Here is a 19168-nt window from a genome sequence, read left to right on the forward strand (position 1 = left end):
GCCGATCTCAGGGATCACCCTGGAAGACACCCTGGAAGACTGTGATCGGATCGAGGCGACAAAAAACGGACTGAGGCTGGTCTTATCCACTGGCCTCACAGAATAGATGCATCCTGGCTAGCCACGGGGTGTAATAGAAATAGAGAGGCCAGTCCCAGCGATCGGCCCCAAAAAATAGAAAAATTCTGTTTGTGGTCGGAATTCTTACACCATGTACACATGATGGCCTGCTCTGGCAGTTGGCCACTCATTGACTATTGGGTTTCGAATGATACTGAAAGTGGAGAAGCGGCCAGCCCACGCGGTTGGCCAAATAAATTTTCTTGTCATCTCCCTGTGTTTGCCGCTGATCTTGTGGATAATGAAGATTCCCTTGCGTTCGCAGCTGATTTTTCAGACGACGGCAAACTCGGATATGGGTTCACATCAGCTGATGATTTGGAAGAGATTGACATCGGTCCTGGGGATAAGCCATGGCCGACATTTATCAGCAAGAAGTTGGATCCGGCTTTGCGAGAGGAGATGATTGCACTGCTAACAGAATACCGGGATTGCTTCGCATGGGACTACACCGAGATGCCCAGACTGGATAGAAGCATAGTCGAGCGTCGGCTCCCGCTCAAGAAAGGATTTCGGCCGTTTCAGCAACGAGCACGTCAGATGAAGGCCGAAGTCCTAGAAGAAGTTAAGAAAGAGGTGGAGAAGATGCTGGATGCTGGGTTCATCAGGCCGTGCCGATATGCAGAATGGATCTCTAGCGTGGTACCGGTACAAAAGAAGGATGGCCGATGGCGTGTTTGCGTCGATTTTAGAGATCTCAACAGAGCAACACCAAAGGACGAATACCCGATGCCTGTTGCAGAAACATTGATCAACGCAGCTACTGGCCACAAAATGATGAGTTTTATGGATGGCAATGCTGGTTACAACCAGATCTTCATGGCCCCTGAGGACGTGAACAAGACTGCGTTCAGAGTACCAAGTGCAGTTGGCTTGTTCGAGTACTTGGTTATGACCTTCGGGCTAAAAAATGCCGGTGCAACGTATCAACGTGCTATGAATTACATTTTCCATGATCTCATCGGCAAGCTAGTAGAGATTTATATTGATGATGTCGTGGTCAAGTCCAAATCAGCTGGGGGGCATTTAGAAGATCTGCGTCAAGTTTTGGAGCGGACTCGGAGGTTTGGGCTCAAAATGAACCCAAAGAAGTGCGCTTTCGGTGTGTCGGCCGGTCAGTTTCTGGGATTCCTGGTGCATGAACGGGGAATCGAGATCGGCCTAAAGAGTCAAGAAGCTGTAAAGACGATGAAGCCACCTACTACAAAGAAGGAGTTGCAGAAACTCATCGGTAAAATTAATTTTGTCAGGCGATTTATTTCTAATCTGTCCGGACACATTGAGCCATTTATGGGATTAGTAAAGATCAAATCCGATGATGAGTTTCGCTGGGGGGCAGAACAGCAACAAGCTTTCGATGAAATCAAGGAATATTTGTCGAAGCCTCCAGTATTGGTTCCTCCTCAGCAAGATAGGCCGTTCTATGTGTACCTATCCGTGGGTGACACTTCCATTGCTTCGATGCTAGTACAGAAGCATCACGGCCAAGAGAGGGTGGTTTTCTACCTCAGCAGGCGCATGTTAGACGCCGAGACCAGGTATCCTGAAATCGAGAAGCTTTGTCTTTGTTTATACTTTACATGTAGGAAGCTTCGCCATATTTTGCTCTCGGCGGAAACAATTGTCATATGCAAATCGGATGTCATAAAACATATGCTGTCGGCCCCTGTCCTTAAAGGCCGACTTGGAAAATGGATGTTTGCATTGTCAGAATTCGATATCCGGTACCAGCCTGCAAAAGCAGTCAAAGGTCAAGCACTGGCGGATCTTGTTGCGGAGAGGATCAGCACTGATATTGCTGCGTTATTTATTCGTGCTTGGGCTATGTTCTTTGACAGATCGGCTTGTGATGACGGATGCGGTGTGGGAATTCTGTTGGTGTCACCTCGTGGGGCGACTTACTCCTTCTCCATCAGAATGACTGCCCCGTGCACCAATAATTTGGTGGAATATGAAGCCGTTCGCAAAGGGATGGAATTGCTTCTCGAAGCCGGTGCAGAAGCGGTGGAAATTTTTGGAGATTCGAAGCTGATGATTTCTCAGCTCACGGAGGAATATAGGTGTGAGAGCGAGGCTCTTTTCCCGATATGGATGCAGTGCCGTGAGTTGATGTCACGATTTAGGTACATCAATTTCCACTGGATACGCAGGACTCTGAATAATGAAGCCAATGATTTGGCACAGATGGCTTCTGGCTACAAGGAGACAGCTGATGGGGTCGAGGTGGAGGTTCAGTTTCTAGAACCCGGAGACTGGAGAGCCGATATCTTCAATTACTTGAAGGATTCGGCTCGGGGGGCACCCAGAATGATAAGACTCAAGGCCATGAAGTATGTTCTGATAGGGGATGACATGTTCTACAGGACCTTGGAAGGACTGCTACTTAAATGTCTGGGACATCCAGAGTCAAATCGGCTCTTGCATGAGGTTCATGAAGGAACCTGCGGTACTCACCAATCGGCTCATAAGATGAAATGGCTGATTAGGCGATCGGGTTATTACTGGCCCAGTATGCTGGAAGATTGTTTTAAATATTACAAGGGATGTCAAGCATGTCAAAGGTTTGGCAAAATTCAGATAGTGCCAGCATCAGTGATGAATCCTATCATCAAACCCTGGCCATTCAGAGGTTGGGGCATGGACATGATTGGACAGATCAACCCGTTGTCTAGCAAAGGTCACCAATGGGTCTTAGCTGCCACAGATTATTTCACAAAGTGGGTAGAGGCAGTGCCCATGAGGTCGGTAGCTTCGAGAGATGTGATCAGCTTTGTCAAAGAGCACATCATTCACAGATTTGGGATCCCTCAGACCATTACAACCGATGGAGGATCGGTCTTTATATCAGAGGAATTCAGAAAGTTTGCCGATGACATGGGGATTAAGCTGATCAGATCATCTCCATATTATGCCCAAGCTAATGGATAGGCTGAAGCGTCCAACCAGAGCCTCATCAAGCTCATAAAAAGAAAGATTGATGAATATCCTAGGCGCTGGCATGAGGTGTTGTCAGAAGCTTTGTGGGCATATCGTATTTCGTGTCATGGGTCCACCAAGACGTCGCCGTATCATCTAGTCTACGGCCAGGATGTTGTGCTACCGTGGGAGATCACGGCCGGATCAAGGCGTGTTGAGTTTCAGAATGGTCTATCTACTGAAGAGTATGCAGCCTTGATGAATGACAATGTGGAGGACCTAACGGAACTAAGACTTTGGTCGTTGGAAAAGATCAAAGAAAATAAGGCTAAAGTCGCCCGTGCATACAACAAGAAGGTCAAGCCTAAGGATTTCCAGGTAGGAGACTTGGTTTGGGAGGCAGTATTGCCGTTGGGAACTAAAGATAAAAAGTTCGGTAAATGGTCTCCAACTTAGCATGGGTCGTACAAGGTTGATCAGGTTTTGCCTGGGAATGCGTACATGCTCGAGGAATTGGACGGCGTCAAGTTTCCTATTGCTGTCAATGGACAACATCTGAAGAAGTATTTCCCGAGCATGTGGAAAGGCGAGTAACGAAAAGCCGATGAGATCCATCTGGCTGCAGTGTAATAGGCCAACACGTTGAGTTGGCCGCAAAAAAAAATAATAATATGATGATGACAGGCCAACACGTTGAGTTGGCCGGCAAAAAAAAATATATAATATGATGATGACAGGCCAACACGTTGAGTTGGCCGGTAAAAAAAAAGAAAAAAAATGATGATGATGATAGGCCAACACGTTGAGTTGGCCGGTAAAGAAAAAATGCATTTGAAAAGTAAGATAGCCGATGTGTAACCATCGACTTGAGATGTTTTTAAACAAGTACAATTTTCAGGTTAACAGGCAGTACTAATTGTATCTTGAGCCTATCTACTGGTTCAGGAATTCTTCTATGACATGGATGGCTTCTATACGGACGGCGTCTGCTCGTGCTATGATTGCTTCGTCATCCTTGTCATCGCCTGTTACTATCTGCCGACTTAAGGTGCTTATCTCTGCAAACTCTGCTTGTATCTGCTCAGTTATTTCCTGGGTCTCTTGTTCGGAGTTTGCAATGGAAGTTTCTTCGGCCTGGATGAGCTTCTTGGTGGTACGAACCTTTTCTTCGAGTTCTGCCAGTTCTTTCTTCAGGAGGTCGAGTCACTTCTTGTTGGCAGACACGTCAGCTTTGGTATCTAGGGTTGCCTTCTTCTGGTTGAGGACCTTGCACTTTTGGGTAATGTCAGCTTTCAGAGAAGCTTGAGAGCGACGTGCTTCCATCCGTTGTTGTGCTTTATTCACTTCTATCCGAAAGAATGGAAGGTTGCTGGCTGACCAGAGCTTGATTTGCAATGGCTTCGGGAGTTGGGATTCTATTTGCTCGAAGATGTTCTTTGTCTTGCTGGAATTATTAACTAGAGCAGTGGCCGGAGCAGATAGAAGGTCCTTGATAAGTTGAAGCTGATGTGCCAAGTTAGCCGATTGCTGCAGAGAGGATATCTCTACTCCAGGGGTAGTCAGGCCCATTGATGCAGGGTCAAAGGAAAGCAAACCTGAAATATCGAAACTCTATGGACATATCTGGAGTTAGAGCAAGATGCATTTATGGGGTTATCGGCTGATTCAGAATTGGTTTTGTAATGTTACCTGTTCTGGAGAAGTGTTGGGCGATTCAGGAGCAATCGTCCTGTTAGAGCTGGTGTTGACATCAAGGGCATCTACTGCATTGGCTTGTTCCTCGCTTGCATCCGACAGTGCATCAGGAGTTGCTGCTAGCTCATGTTGATCCAGGTTTTCTGCATTGGGGATTTCTTCAGCTGCATCCTGAACATAGAACTACAGTCAACCAGAGTACACATGTATGAGGTAAAAAAGAAGTTTCAGAGAAATAAGTTACCTAGTTGGTATTAGACTCTGATGGACTCGAAGAAGCTGGTGCTGATTTCTTGATCACTCGCCTCGTGATCATCTTCCTTTTCTTGGTCAAGACTCGGGGGGGCAACGCTTGCAGAAGTTTGTCTTCACTTAGAAGCCGACTGAGGTAAGTCTGGCTGAACAGACATTATCACTTTCTTCATTGGTGGCGATCCTTTGCAGAAGAGTACATCAGTAGCAGTTGGAAGAAAGTGGAATGGCTTCCCGGTGCTGGTTGTAGGTTCTGGACCATCTTATTGCTGCTAACAGGATGAGCAGGATTAGCCAAGAGAAAGGGATAGAGGACTCAGGAGGAATAAAGTACATAAATTCAGTACCTATTCCTCGGGAATTATATATTCAGGATCGATTTCCTGCAGTCGAGGACCTAGAGCTTTTCTGAAGACATGAGTTTTCCACATGTTCCACCAAGTATCAAAGCCGATTGATGAAGAGGTAAAGGATAGATCGGCTGGTATTGGGATGTGGAGGTCATCAAACATGCTGTAGCATCTTGAACTGGTAAGACCGTCAGGTAGATCGGCTCTGCTCTCCACCAAGTGGTGAATATGGAAGTGGGGAGGGACCTGTCCTAGGCCAAATTGCCGAGCTGTTATGGCTGGTTGGTAAGATTCATAACCTGGCTTGATAATTCTATTAGAGGTGCTGATGCCAATGGGGAGGAAGCCAGGTCGAATCATCAGAGAATATAGATGCCGAGTGCTGTCGTCATCGGCAAAGTTATCTAATCTGAAGGCAGTTGGGTTCTCAAAGGATTCAGATTCAGTAAACGGGAAGTAGAGAGGATTGTCTAGTTCCATTTACTGCCAGGAAGGCTGAACAAAGCTTGGCCGTAGCTAGTACATCTAATTGGTTTGCCACTCTCATCAGGGAAAGAGTTCTTGGTCAGGCCTTGGAAGTTTGGGATATGGTGCTGAAAGTACAGTTGTGCCCACAACTGAATGAACCACCAAGGGCCTCCAGTTCTCAGTTTCTTTTTATTGAGCAAGTTAGATGTCATCAAATGGAGATATCTGTAAATTTCTCCAAGGAAGAGTTTGCCTAGGCCGGTGTGATTGACATGGGCCAGGTGGTAGGCCAAGGGGAGATAGTTTTTAGTTGGAGCTAAGGAAGGGCCACAGAAGATGAAGTGCTCTAGCCAAAGATTTAAGAAGCCTGTGTGTTCCTTCTCAGTCACTGGACCTTTTATTTTCATGTGCTGATTCATGTAAGTACCCTAATTTGTGCAGTTGACTTTGGAAGAGAGTTTAAAGGGGACTTCTGCCATTTTGTGAGCAGCAGGATTAGGAGAGCTAATGTCTAGTCCAGTGATCATGACAACATCTAGCAGAGTTGGGGTCATGGGTCCATGACCAAAAAGGAAACAATTCAGAGCATCAGACCAGAAATAGCCGATGGTTTTCAGAGGATTTTCATCTTTGTCAAGGGGTGACAGTGATAGGCTAAGTGCATCGACTATGTTCAAATCTTGCCACAAGGGCATGTGAGTTTTTGCTACTCTGTTGTACCATGTAATCCAACTCTCAGGGGGATTAGGCCAGGCTCTTAAGCAGTCAGCCCAGAGGTTCAGATCGATGTTTTGACTTATAAAAGGGATCCTATTTGCTTCACAAGAGATCAAATCTATGGGGTTTTCATGGGTTTGTGGGCCAAGACAGAAGGATTTTGGATTGAAGGGATGCAGCAGAAGGATGTCTGACACCTGAAGTTCAAAAGTTCAGAAGTATGCGTATGGTGTCAAGTTTAAAGTTTTAGTTTCAGAAGCTTGTTAAGCTGAAGAAAACTAAAAGATTAGGCCGAATATTACCTTCAGGCCGTAGATTGCCGCATCGTGGATTGCAGAGCTTGTCGTTTGAGCTGTAGAATCTGCCATGGTCAGATCTGTTGACTTAGGGTTTGATTGCTGGAGATTCTGATTCGAATTCCGGCTGCTTGGGGAGTTATTGCTCGGATTTGTAGAGCTTGGTTTTCGAATTATGCTCGGATTCGAGAGTTCGGTTTAGGCTGAGAGTATTACCCTATTTTTCTGCGGGTTGCTTCTAGTTTGAATTCCGTCGGCTCTTGGATATTTATAGAAGCCTGATGCTTTGCCATCGGCTTTTTTGGAAAGTAAATATCAGACACAAAATTTAAAGGAACTCGATTTCATTAATGGAAAGTTCATTACAAGGAAAGCCGATTATTACAAAGGAATTAATCCTTCGGCTTTATGATCCTATCCCTACGATGCTACCTACTACTACTGCTTGTAGGTACCTAGTACCTACGGCGCTTGGGGCTTCGGGCCGGCACATCCCCGCTGCTGCCGTCGTCGCTGTCGTCATCGCTACTGAAGGCGCTGCTGCCGCCTTCGGACCCGAAGTCGCTCCAGCCCTTGTCGTCGCCGCTACTGTTCTCTTCCTCGCTGTCCTCCTCAGAGGACCCGAGGAACCGGAAGGGCTTTCCGCCCATCGGCTCGTCGTCATCGGAAGGGGAGTCGATCTTCTCTTCCAAACAGGAGTCGACTCCGTCTGAAGAAGGAGGGTCTTCTTCTTCGCCGCTCTCCGACTCCTCCTGGAACAGGAGCCGGAGGTCTTCTCCTTCAGTTTCGGGCTCGTCCTCCTTGGAGGCGACCCCAAAGTCGAACTCCTCTGCATCCCAGTGCAGAGGAGCCAGCGCTTCATATGCTGCGGTCGGGTCCCACTCCGGCGTCGGCTCCCGACTCTCCGGAATGGAATCGATGGAAGAAGCAGGGATGGGGGAAGAAGAAGGAGAGGAGGAAGAAGAAGTGTCTCCAAAGGAGTTGGAGTCGGAGGAGGAAGAGATCGCCATTACTGGGGCTGGAGGATTGGGGTTTTTTGTGCTACTGGCTTTGAGAGGAAGAAGGAGTTCGCTGTGGAGAAGAGCCGATTCGGGGCGAGATTAAATAGTGAAAAGATGGAAGACGGATCGGCAGTTTTCACATTCTACGAGGAGCCAGTTGCAGAGACGTTGCGTCTTCCTTGGTGGTTGCAGTGTGTTTAATGAGCATTAACGGGAAGACGAAGCGACGGATTGGTTTTGGAACTATCATTGCCAAAACCAGCAGGGCATGTGTTATCGCCATAAATTAACAGGATTAATTTATGGGCCGAAAGCAAGATGGGCTTAAAGCAGAAAACTGAAGAAGACTTGTAAATCGGCTCCTGCGTGAGCATCTGGGCCACATGGGCCATGTATCCTTAGATTTAGTTTAAGATTAGAGATAGAGTCCGATCGGGACAAGATTAGTTTAGATTGTTTCCCAAGTCTCCGGACTATAAATATGTATCCTTTGTTATTCGTAAGGAGAGCGTCATCACGACTCGCAAACAACAACTCTCGGCGCATCGCCACCCCTAATCCTAGGGTTTCATCCAAGTAAGTGCCATGCTGCCCTGATCGCTTCTTGCGATCAGGGCAGTATTGTTCTTGCTTTTACCTTGGTATTACTCGTACTGAAGCGTTTTTGATGGCGAGTAGTACTAGTTATCTTGATGTTCGTAGCATAGCTTTTAGTAGATCTGTTGTGCTTTGTTGCTTATCATCTACGAATATCATGTTGTCTCTGTGCAATCACGTTTCAATCTCATGCTAGTTCTTGCCGCATAGAACTAGTTGCACAGAGGCAACACCCTGCTTCTCTTATGTCTAGTAGATCTGATCTGTTATGGTTTGCTCTTATCTTAAGAGTTGGCGTAATATCTGCTAGGTTAGGCCTTGCAAACGGATTGGATGATCCGGTGGTGTAATAGATGCTTTATCTTAGCCCAGATAGGGATTGTTCCGGGAATCGGCTCTTGCTAGTTCTTAGGCCTCTGTTTTGGGTTGTGGTTTAGTTATCTGTTATGTTCATTAGGCCTAGTCACGTGTAGGATGTTCCGATCTAGCAGTGAAGCTGTTACCATCGTGGATTAGATCAATTAGATTTATTTGAAGCAGTTTTATAGTTATTTGCTGTATTTATCATATCTGGATACAATCAGATCCCATCTGACACCGGGACTCGATTGGCTCTTTAAAGCCGATGCAAGAGTCGTCCCGGGGAGCCGACCACTGCTCGGACTTACGTTTACACGTGTCTTTGTATGCAGGAAACTGTTCGGAGCACGTCTGCACCCTCCTAATCGGGTATAGGTCAGGTGGCACGCCCGGTTTTCACACATCCTCCGGGCGCGTGACGGAATTGCGAGCCGTCGACAAGGGAGCAGTGCCTGCCAGCGCCCCAGCAACCTCCCGGCTCTTCGTGTTGCCCGTCGCTGCTCGCCGGTGGGTTTCGACTGACAACAATAGAACACTTGTGTCATGCATAGATCCCGGTTGTCCCGTTGACACATATGTGAATCGCATATCGAAATCACAAACTGCTAAAACATTTTGGGTGGGTATCCCTATTTTCCCAATATACCTCACTTGCTCATCCGGTGGAAGTGAAACCCGAATATGTGTGCCATCAAGTGCTCCAATGCAATCTTTGAAATATGGATACGCCCGCTTATCATACCTTATCCTCCTATGGATCCTATGAAATTTTGGGTCTTTTGGCCTAATGAAATCCTTTGCCATGTCCATCAAACAGTAAAGAACATCTTCAAATTTTCTACTAATAGTTTCACCGGAGTGCTTGAATCGATTTTGACATTTTCTGTTGGACTCATTTCCCGCACAAATGAATAATAAAATGCCTAAACTCTCTATAGTTGACATGTGCAGCGATGCTTTCAACCCATACCTCTGAACCAATAGCCCATGGAGGTCGAAGAAAATTTCTGTACTCATGCGCAGTTGGCTATGGCATTCTCCAGGAGTGTTGAAAAGCTCCAACATAAACCCCATTCCACTTGTCGTGGATGTCCTTGTAGTGTTTTTAGTAAGAAACATGTCAACATATATTTGACCCAGCATATCACCTCCTAAGATCATTTTCAAAAATTCCTCATTCTCGTCACTAGAATCATCACTAGACATCTGCAATAATTAATAAAATGAGAGGATGTCCAGCAAAAAATTATACATGACATATAATTAATGCCACATGACACAGATAGATAATTTCTCCACATGACCACATGACACAACTAGATAATTTCTCCACATGACACAGATAGATCATTTGTCCTCACGACATAAATAAATAAACGGTCCACATAAGTTGACACCAAGCTAATTTGTCCACATGACATAAGTAAATAAAAAATAACATCCATATGGCATAAATAAAATGACTACACAGATAAACCCTTGGCACTAGACTGAAGTCATCACTTCCCAAATATCATGTCATACTTCCTCTTAAGCCAATTGAACCTAGCCTCATTGGTTGGAATAGTCATGAACATTTCCCTCTGTTCTTTCTTCACAAACAGCTCACTTGCCACAAAATGCTCATCACTCCCAAGGTCAGCCCCACATGCAATGACATGTTCCATGACTTGTTCAATGGTGATCCCTGCTTGCCTAGAAGACACAAAAGACTGAGCACTCTCTGATATCTTGGAAATATGTTCTTGTATAACAAGTGCAGTGGTAGACTTGGGTTTCTTGTTAGGTTTTTCAAGAATAATATGAGCCTTTCTCTTAGCATTGTCAGGTGCAGGAGAGACTTCCAAAACCTCATCACCATTATCACCATTGTCAGAGTCAATATTAGCACCCATATCATTTTCTTCATCATTGTCGTCCAAGCCAATATGAGGGGGGGCATCTCCACTAGGGGGTATGATCGGGTTGGAAGACATAGGATTCCAATGATCTATCTCTTCATTTATGATGCTCCCAAACATTACATTCATCTCATCTTCATTTTGGAGAGGCCTATTCTTAAATTTCCCGACACCAGGTATGTCCTAAATAATTAAACTACAGTAAGCAATTGTATTGTATTCAAATTATAGAAATAAAGAAAAATATTAGATGCATGAGAAGTGCTCACATTTTTTGTTTTTTTTCCACCACTCGGCATCCATGTTGATAGTTCCCTTGTCCCAATTCCAACCGGTTCCGGTTTGTTTCCTCATCAATTTTCTCCAAGCACCTAAATCAGCCTTCAACTTGTCCCATTTGTTCTTAAGTTGAGATTTTTTCAACATAATACTGGTACACTGAAAAAACCTTTCATTCACCTCGGTATAGCCCACATTATTCAAATGAGTGTTTGGCCTATTTCCTTTTCTAACTTGTTCAGCGAACAACTTGCAAACAAGTGTGGTATGCTCATCATTCCAAGCCATTTGATCACCCTATCCATGATTCTCCATAACATTGTTGAAATTTGCTAAGACAACACATGTATGAAATTCTAGATAGAAGAAAAATATACCTCATCATCCCTTGATTTTTTGTTGCCACGTCTGCTACCACCGGATGCCGATGCCGCACCGAACGGAGTTCCGGCCATGTCTCCCAGGACGTGCTGGCTTTCAGCCGTTTCCAGGACATGCTGGCCGGTGTCCACGCCCAGGCCATAAAGGCCAGCCGCGCCGAGGCCTTGCCGCTGACCAGTGTCCGCGCCTAGGCCTTGAGGCCCCGCCGCGCCGAGACCCTGCATACCTTCGGCCGCCCCAACGCCTTCATGGCCGGCCGCGCCGCCGGAGGACGGAGGCCAACCCTAGGGTTTCTTCTGTATTGATTCGAGGAGGAAAACGGAGGAGGCGGAGGTGGAGGAATCGATCCCGCCATCTCGGCAGATCGCCGGCGACCCGAACGCCGTGGTGGCTTGCAGCACTAGCGACCAGTGCCGCGATCGGAAGAGGAGGAGAACAGGTGCTGCGTCGGGGAGAAGAAAAGGCACCGTGGGAGCGACGGGCAAAAAAGACGAAGGGGTATGTGTAACGGATGGCAAAGGTGGGTAATTTCCACCAACTCCACAAAACTAGAGTTTTCAGAGTACCCCTTGACAAGCTCCATGAAATTGGTGGAGTTGGGAGCCAGATTCATGTTTTTTGAGGATCTGGAGTTCCTGGAGCTGAGGTGTTTGGCTAAAAAAATTTGGAGTGGAGCTGATTTTTAGGATCTGGAGCTGCTTGGAGCCGTACCAAACACGCTCATGCGTTTGGTTTCGAGACATAGTAGGATGAGCGCGGCGTGTCCCCGGATCCGGCCTACTCCGGCGGTAGCCTCCCCGTGGATGGGCTTGGCGCGTCCATGAATGGGCTTGGCGGGCCTATTCGCACACTTTTCATTTTTTTATTTTTTTTATTCAATTAAACGAGGTGGTTGAATTATAAAAAATCATCTCGGTTAATACCACGATTAATCGAGGCCTTACGATCGAAATGGTTGCAAAAACTGTCTCGGTGTTTTGCCCGCCTCGGTTAAACTTTGTATGTTTGGTACAAGGCATGAGATAGGGGAGAGGCTAAATGGCGGTCTGCCGCCGTGAGTCACGGGCCCTGGTGTCTGCCGTCGACTCCATTCGCCGCCGCAGCCCGAACAAAACGGCCTCGATCCGGCCTGCTTTAACAATGCCCCGCTGGAGACGCTCACGATCCAAAGTCTCGGTGTGGACGACAACATCGGCGTCATGCTTCAGTGGAATCTATCTATACTATAAGGATCCATAGAAATTGAAACATTCCTCACCAAGAATAGCCTCCATACCCACCTCACAAACTCCACTTTTTGGCCCACCTGGAAGCACGAAATGTTTGACAGGGGGTGGCAAGCCCAAAATAGTTCCTCCGCCAGTTCAATCGTCGCCGCGCCCCCCTCCCCCCGACATTTTTTCTCACCTCGTTCTGTACCCGCGCTGCGGTTTTTTCGCCCGGTTTTTCTTGCGGAGGTGCGTTTTTTCGCCCGGATCGTGGAGGCCCCCGAGCATCCGCCCTCCCTCTCGCGCATTCACGTGGTTTTTTCCCGGACTCTCGTCACGTCAGTTTTTTCTCCCTGATCGCGGAGCCGCCGCTCCCTCGCTTGCGACCGCCGCCTAGCGTCGTCCCTCCCTGGACGATCTCCAAGCCTGTGTCCCGACCGCTGCCGATCCTGGATCGCGGAGCCGCTGCGGAGTCTCCTCCCTCCCTCGCTTGCGTACGCCGCCGAGCGTCCTCCCTCCCTGGTCGAGCTCCAAACCCGCATCCCAACCACCGCCAAACGCGCCTTGTGTCGGCGCGTCGGCCTCCACCCTCGCGACTGGTCGCCGCGCCGAGCGTCGGCACGTCGGACGCGGCGCAAACGGAGGCCGCCCCTAGCATCGGTGCGGGGGCACCTCACCCACGGATCCTAACGTGCAGAGGTAAGCCATACTTGCCCTTGGTGAGTGGAGGTCGTAAACCCTAACCTCATGTTTTGTTATTTTTGACTCCTCCCATTGACGTGGGGGTTCTAGCATTTTAGGAGAGCTGTGACGAGCATCCGCGCCAATTGATAGACTAGCAAAGATTATTCGTTGGAGTCGCTCATCAATGACACACAAGATCAATCTTTGGGTAATTATATGCGCTGTCCATCCCGATCTCTGTTTATCTACCTATAAATAAATTAGACTTAATCATATCTTAAAACGAGAGGCAAATACATGATTGTTAGCATCAGTTATCTAGGATACCTGGCGCTAATCATATGATTGGAAATTTTTTTTGCTCATGTTTGTATCGCAGCGCCGAGCGTCTAGAGGTAAACTTACATGCCCTTGGTGAATGCATGTCGTAAACTCTAGCCTCGTATTTTTTTCATGCAGCAATACAACACGTTTCTTTAGCATGCACCGGCCGAGCATGCTATAGGACGGACGCTCGGCGCCCACGCCGACGAACACTGTCTACGGGGATGGCGCGCCGCGGCGGCGACGAGCATCGTGTTCCTCTCGGCTATATAACCAACACACAGACGCGAGGGACCGGTTCTAATAAAAGGTCAAAAGGATTGGAAGGAGGTGAGTATTGTATTGCTACTTGTCCATGTCCATATTTTTCGAAACCTCTAATTGCATCTCTATGTGTTAGCCGCTGATCTCCCTGCTGTTAAGCGGCAAAAGGCAAGAGAACGTTATGCCAATTTGCCGCCAGAGGAGAAAGCTGAACTTAATGCAAAGAAAAGAGAAAACTATCATAGGCGACAAGCAGAGAAACGATCAGCAGGTCAGCTACATGTTAAATTAATCATGTAATTTAAATGCCCAAAGATTTTGTATGATGCTTAAACTATGGGAGATGTTGCTGGCAGCGGTGACAGAGACACCCCAGTCAGGAGTGTTACATGTTCATGAAGTTCCTTGTTCGATGGACACAACTCTGTCAGCAGTTTTCCACGTTTCTGGAAGTGCAGGTTTTTGAAATATGTGCGTGCCATTTTTTTGTGATTTGGTTGGTGAAATGTTGATTAATGCTTTTTGATGGTGTTAGGACTGTCATGCACTCCATCTTCGGCACTGTTTCATGTTGATGGAACTACAGTTTTCAGACAGACTATGGGTGTGGCTGAAAGTGTGCATGAACACGTGCTCACTGATCAACATCCGGCAGGTTTGTCAAATGTTATGTTTCTAGCTTATTCCAAAGTGTGGTAGTTAGGATTGAAACATAGAGGGGGCCAATTTACTAATACCGACAATCAGGAGGAGCCACACCTTAATAATGAGCAACATTAGCAATGAGATTAGGGGATTTTATGCACTGTTGGAGAAACGCTTATTGGTACCAGCACGTTAGTGCCGATCACAAGGGAACCGGCACTAACATGCATCTACAGTACACCACAGTCACGTTAGTACCGGCTAGACTCCCCAGCCGGCACTAAAGTGTCACCCCCAACGGTCAACAGCCTGCCCCCTAACGGTCAGCAGCCAATTTAGTGCCGGCTGGACCCTCCAGCCGGCATTAACTTGGCACGGTGCAGGTTAGTGCCGGCTTAAGGTTCCAGCCGGCACTAACTGTCTACAGTTTGTGCCGGCTGAATTCACTGGCCGGCACTAAGTTGCCCCGTATATACTGCCCCCTCCCTTCTTCCCCAGCCCGACCCATCCATTTGGCCGAGCTTCCCCTCTCTCCCATGGCGTGTTAGAGGGGAGGTGCTGCCCATTTTCTCCAAAATTTGTGAGGATTTCGCCCATCCAAGTGCATTAAAGGTTAGCAGCTTCTTCCACTCTTCTTTCACAGTGTTTATTCTTTCATTTCATGCTTTCTAGGTAAAGAAAATAGTGATTTTAAGGTTGAGGAACAATGAGCATAATTGTTCAATTTGTTCATTAATTTGAACAAAATAGAATTGATTTGTTGTGTTTTAGAGAAGGATTACTAGATAGTTTGAGTATGACACATTTAGATTATTTTTTTGAATTATTTCATGGGGACATGTCTATATGTTATTATGCAAAAATTTAAGGATTTTAAGGATGAGGGAAAATGAACATGATTTATAAATTTGTTCATTAATTTGAGCAAGGTAGAATTATTTGTTGTTTTTTAGAGAAAGTTTACTATATAGTTTGACTATCACATATTTAGAATGATTTTTTCGAATTATTTCATGGTGACATGTGTATATGTTATTGTGTCAATTTATTTTGCTATTTACTTTAGGTTTACTAGATAGGTGGCCTATGACACATTTACAATTTGTTTTCGAATTACTTCATAGTAACTTGTTTTGATATATGTAGAATTGATTTTTGTTTTTATACGGTAATTAATTATAGATGGACCGGCAATGGATGCACGGCAGTCGGAGCACCTCGGCGTGGATTCAGGGTTTAGATTCTTTTCTCAAGGCGGCAATGGTAAATAGGTCGCCAAAGGGTTTAATGTGTTGTCCATGCAGTATTTGCGAAAATAAAAAGAAATTTCGGAAAAGAGATACTCTATGGAATCACCTGGCCTTGAATGGATTCATGAGTAACTATACCCTTTGGACCAAGCATGGCGAAGTTGGAGTTATGATGGAAGATAATGAAGAAAATGCCGATGATGATAACAACCTTCCAGATTGGGCATGGGTTCTTGAAGCAGGTGGCTTTCAAGATGAACCAATGGACGAGGGTGAAGCAAATGTTGCACAAGAGGAGCCACCTGACGAGCTAGGTCAAGCGTTACTTGATGCACAGAAAGACAGTGAGACTGTGAAGGAGGCATTAAAGTTCGAGAAGATGTTGGAGGATCATAAAAGGCTGTTGTTCCCTAGTTGCAAACCGGAGCAAAAGAAGTTAGGTACCACGCTGGAGATGCTGAAATGGAAGGCAACTAATGGTGTCACAGATAAAGGATTTGGTGAGCTATTAAAGATTGTAAAGAACATGCTTCCTGAGGGTAATGAACTGCCGTCAACAACATACGAAGCTAAAAAGATGGTTTGCCCTCTTGGATTGGACGTGCAGAAGATTCACGCATGTCCTAACGACTGCATCCTGTATCGCGGCGAATACGAGAACTTGGAAGCTTGTCCTATTTGCAGCGCATTGCGGTATAAGATTAGGTGAGATGATCCAGGTGATGTTGATGGGCAGCCGGTAAAGAAGAGAGTTCCCGCAATGTTGGTGTGGTACTTCCCTATAATACCACGTCTGAAGCGCTTTTTCAAAAACAAGGATAACGCTAAGTTGATGCGGTGGCACAAAGAAGACCGTAAGGAGGATCACATGATCAGACACCCAGCAGATGGGTCCCAGTGGAGAAATCTTAACCGAGAGTATCCTCAATTTGACAACGACCCAAGGAATATAAGATTTGCTTTAAGTGCGGATGGAATGAATCCGTACGGTGAGTTTGGCAGCGTTCATAGTACATGGCCTGTGACCCTATGTATGTTCAACCTTCCTCCTTGGTTGTGCCTGAAGCGTAAGTTCATCATGATGCCGGTGCTTATAGAAGGGCCAAAAGATCCTGTCAACGACATTGATGTGTTCCTGCAACCCTTGATGGATAATCTATTACTACTCTGGAAAGAAGAAGGTGTACGTGTGTGGGATGAGTATAAACAGGAGTCCTTCAACCTCCGAGCTTTGCTTTTTGTATGCATCAATGATTGGCTTGCACTTGCAAAACTTTCGGGACAGTCGACCATGGGATACATGGCCTGCACCCACTGTTATGATGAGACCGATAGCATTTATTTGAAACACTGTAAGAAGTGCGTATACATGGGCCATCGTCGATTTCTTCCTACCGATCACCCCCTAAGAACCAAAGGGAAGCATTTCAAAGGAGAGCCCGAAACTCGTCCTAAGCCTCTATTCCGTAATGGAAAGCGTGTGTTCTCGATGATCAAGGATGTGAATGTAGTATTTGGAAAGGGTCCCGGTAGCCAATCTGTTCCCAAGGATGACCAGGGACATGTTCCAATGTGGAAGAAGAAGTCTATATTGTGGAACCAACCTTATTGGCAAGTCTTACAGGTTCGCAACGCAATTGATGTGATGCATCTGTCGAAGAATCTTCGCGTGAACCTACTAGGCTTCCTGGGAGTGCATGATAAGTCAAAAGACACATTGGAAGCAAGGCGCGACATGCAACAGCTAGCTGGACGACAAGGCTTGCAACTCGACAAGAGAGACAAAGGATGCCACTATTTAAAACCTGCCAGCTATAATCTGAGCAAAGAGGAGAAGGAAAGTATGTTCGATTGCTTGAACAGTATCAAGGTCCTGTTTGGGTACTCCTCAAATATACAGGGCGTAATAAATGTGAAAGAGAAGAAAATCCAAAACTTGAAGTCACATGACTGCCACGTCCTGGTGACACAATTACTTCTGGTTATACTGAGGGGTGTTCTACCAGAAAATTTGAGATTGGCAGTTGTAAAGCTTTGTGCGTTCATGAATGAAATTTCGCAAAAAGCAATTAATCCAAATAATCTAATAAAGCTACAGAAAGACATTGTCGAATGTCTTGTCAGCTTCGAGATGGTCTTCCCACCTTCCTTCTTCAATATTATGACACACCTTCTAGTTCATATTGTGACAGAAATAACTATCCTGGGTCCTGTTTTTCTACACAATATGTTCCCTTTCGAGAGGTTCATGGCCGTATTGAAGAAGTACGTGCGCAAACATTCTTGCCCAGAAGGATGCATTGCTAAGGGCTATGGAACAGAGGAGGTCATTGAGTTTTGCGTTGACTATCTTCCCGATCTCAATCCGATTGGGCTCCCCGTGTCACACCATGAGGGGCGACTAAAGAGAAAAGGCACACTAGGAAAGAAATGTAATATGAACATCTCTTGTAGTGAATTCAGCCAAGCTAACTTCACAGTTCTTCAGAATTCATCCAAGGTGGCTCCCTATATTGATGAGCACATGAATATTATACGGTCCGAAAACCCACAGAAGAATTTTGCTTGGATTACACGCCAACATATAAAAACTTTTGATGGCTGGTTCAGACGAAAATTATTGGGCAACAACACAGTTGATCAAGAACTTCAATGGCTGGCCAGGGGACCATCAATAACCGTCCAGCAATACCAAGGGTACGAAATCAATGGGTATACATTTTACACGAGAGCTCAAGATAAAAAAAGCACCAACCAAAACAGTGGTGTCCGTATGTGTATAGTAAACAGTAATGGAGAAAAGAACAACTACTATGGTGTCATAGAGGAGATATGAGAACTTGAATATGGACTCATAGTTGTCCCTCTGTTTCGTATCGAATGGGTGGCTAGAGGAGGCGTAATGAAGGACCGGTATGGGATGACCATAGTGAATTTTAAAAAGATTGGATATAAAGATGAACCATTCCTTCTAGCCAAGGATGTGACACAAGTGTTCTATGTGAAGGACATGTCGAGAAAACCGAAGAAAAAGTCGGATAAGACGTCTCAAGCAGACAAGGCTGGAAATGAGCCAAAACGGCACATAGTTCTTCCAGGTAAAAGAAAAGTTGTTGGAGTCGAGAATATTTCAGACAATTCGGAAGATTATGACCAGATTGATGACCTTCCTCCATTCTCAGTTGACGTTGACCCCAGCATCCTCTTATCCAAAGAGGACACGCCTTACTTACGCCGTGATCACGTCCAAGGCACTTTCATCAAAAGAAAGATTATCAATGTTCCAGTAGATAATGATGATGAGTAGTATTTTTATATAAATTATATATTGTATTTTCTCATTAAGGGATGTAATGTAACGCACCGCGTCGTATTTGTCTCAATTCTCGATACTATTCGTCCAATTAGGACACAATATCATCTTCAGATAATATTATATTTTTGCATGGTATAAATATTA

The 19168-nt window shown here is 45.8% G+C and overlaps 1 long non-coding RNA gene across 1 annotated transcript; it reads right to left on the bottom strand.

Moving 5' to 3' along the window:
• Positions 1 to 10752: 10752 nt before the first annotated feature.
• On the bottom strand, positions 10753 to 11098 carry LOC120644486. The gene is made up of 2 exons (XR_005663772.1): positions 10943 to 11098; positions 10753 to 10856 (listed from the first exon to the last, which is right to left on the bottom strand). It is a non-coding gene; the product is annotated as an uncharacterized LOC120644486 (long non-coding RNA).
• Positions 11099 to 19168: the final 8070 nt, after the last annotated feature.

The sequence above is a fragment of the Panicum virgatum genome, chromosome 8K (genome assembly GCF_016808335.1).
Source record: "Panicum virgatum strain AP13 chromosome 8K, P.virgatum_v5, whole genome shotgun sequence".
NCBI classification, from domain to species: Eukaryota; Viridiplantae; Streptophyta; class Magnoliopsida; order Poales; family Poaceae; genus Panicum; species Panicum virgatum.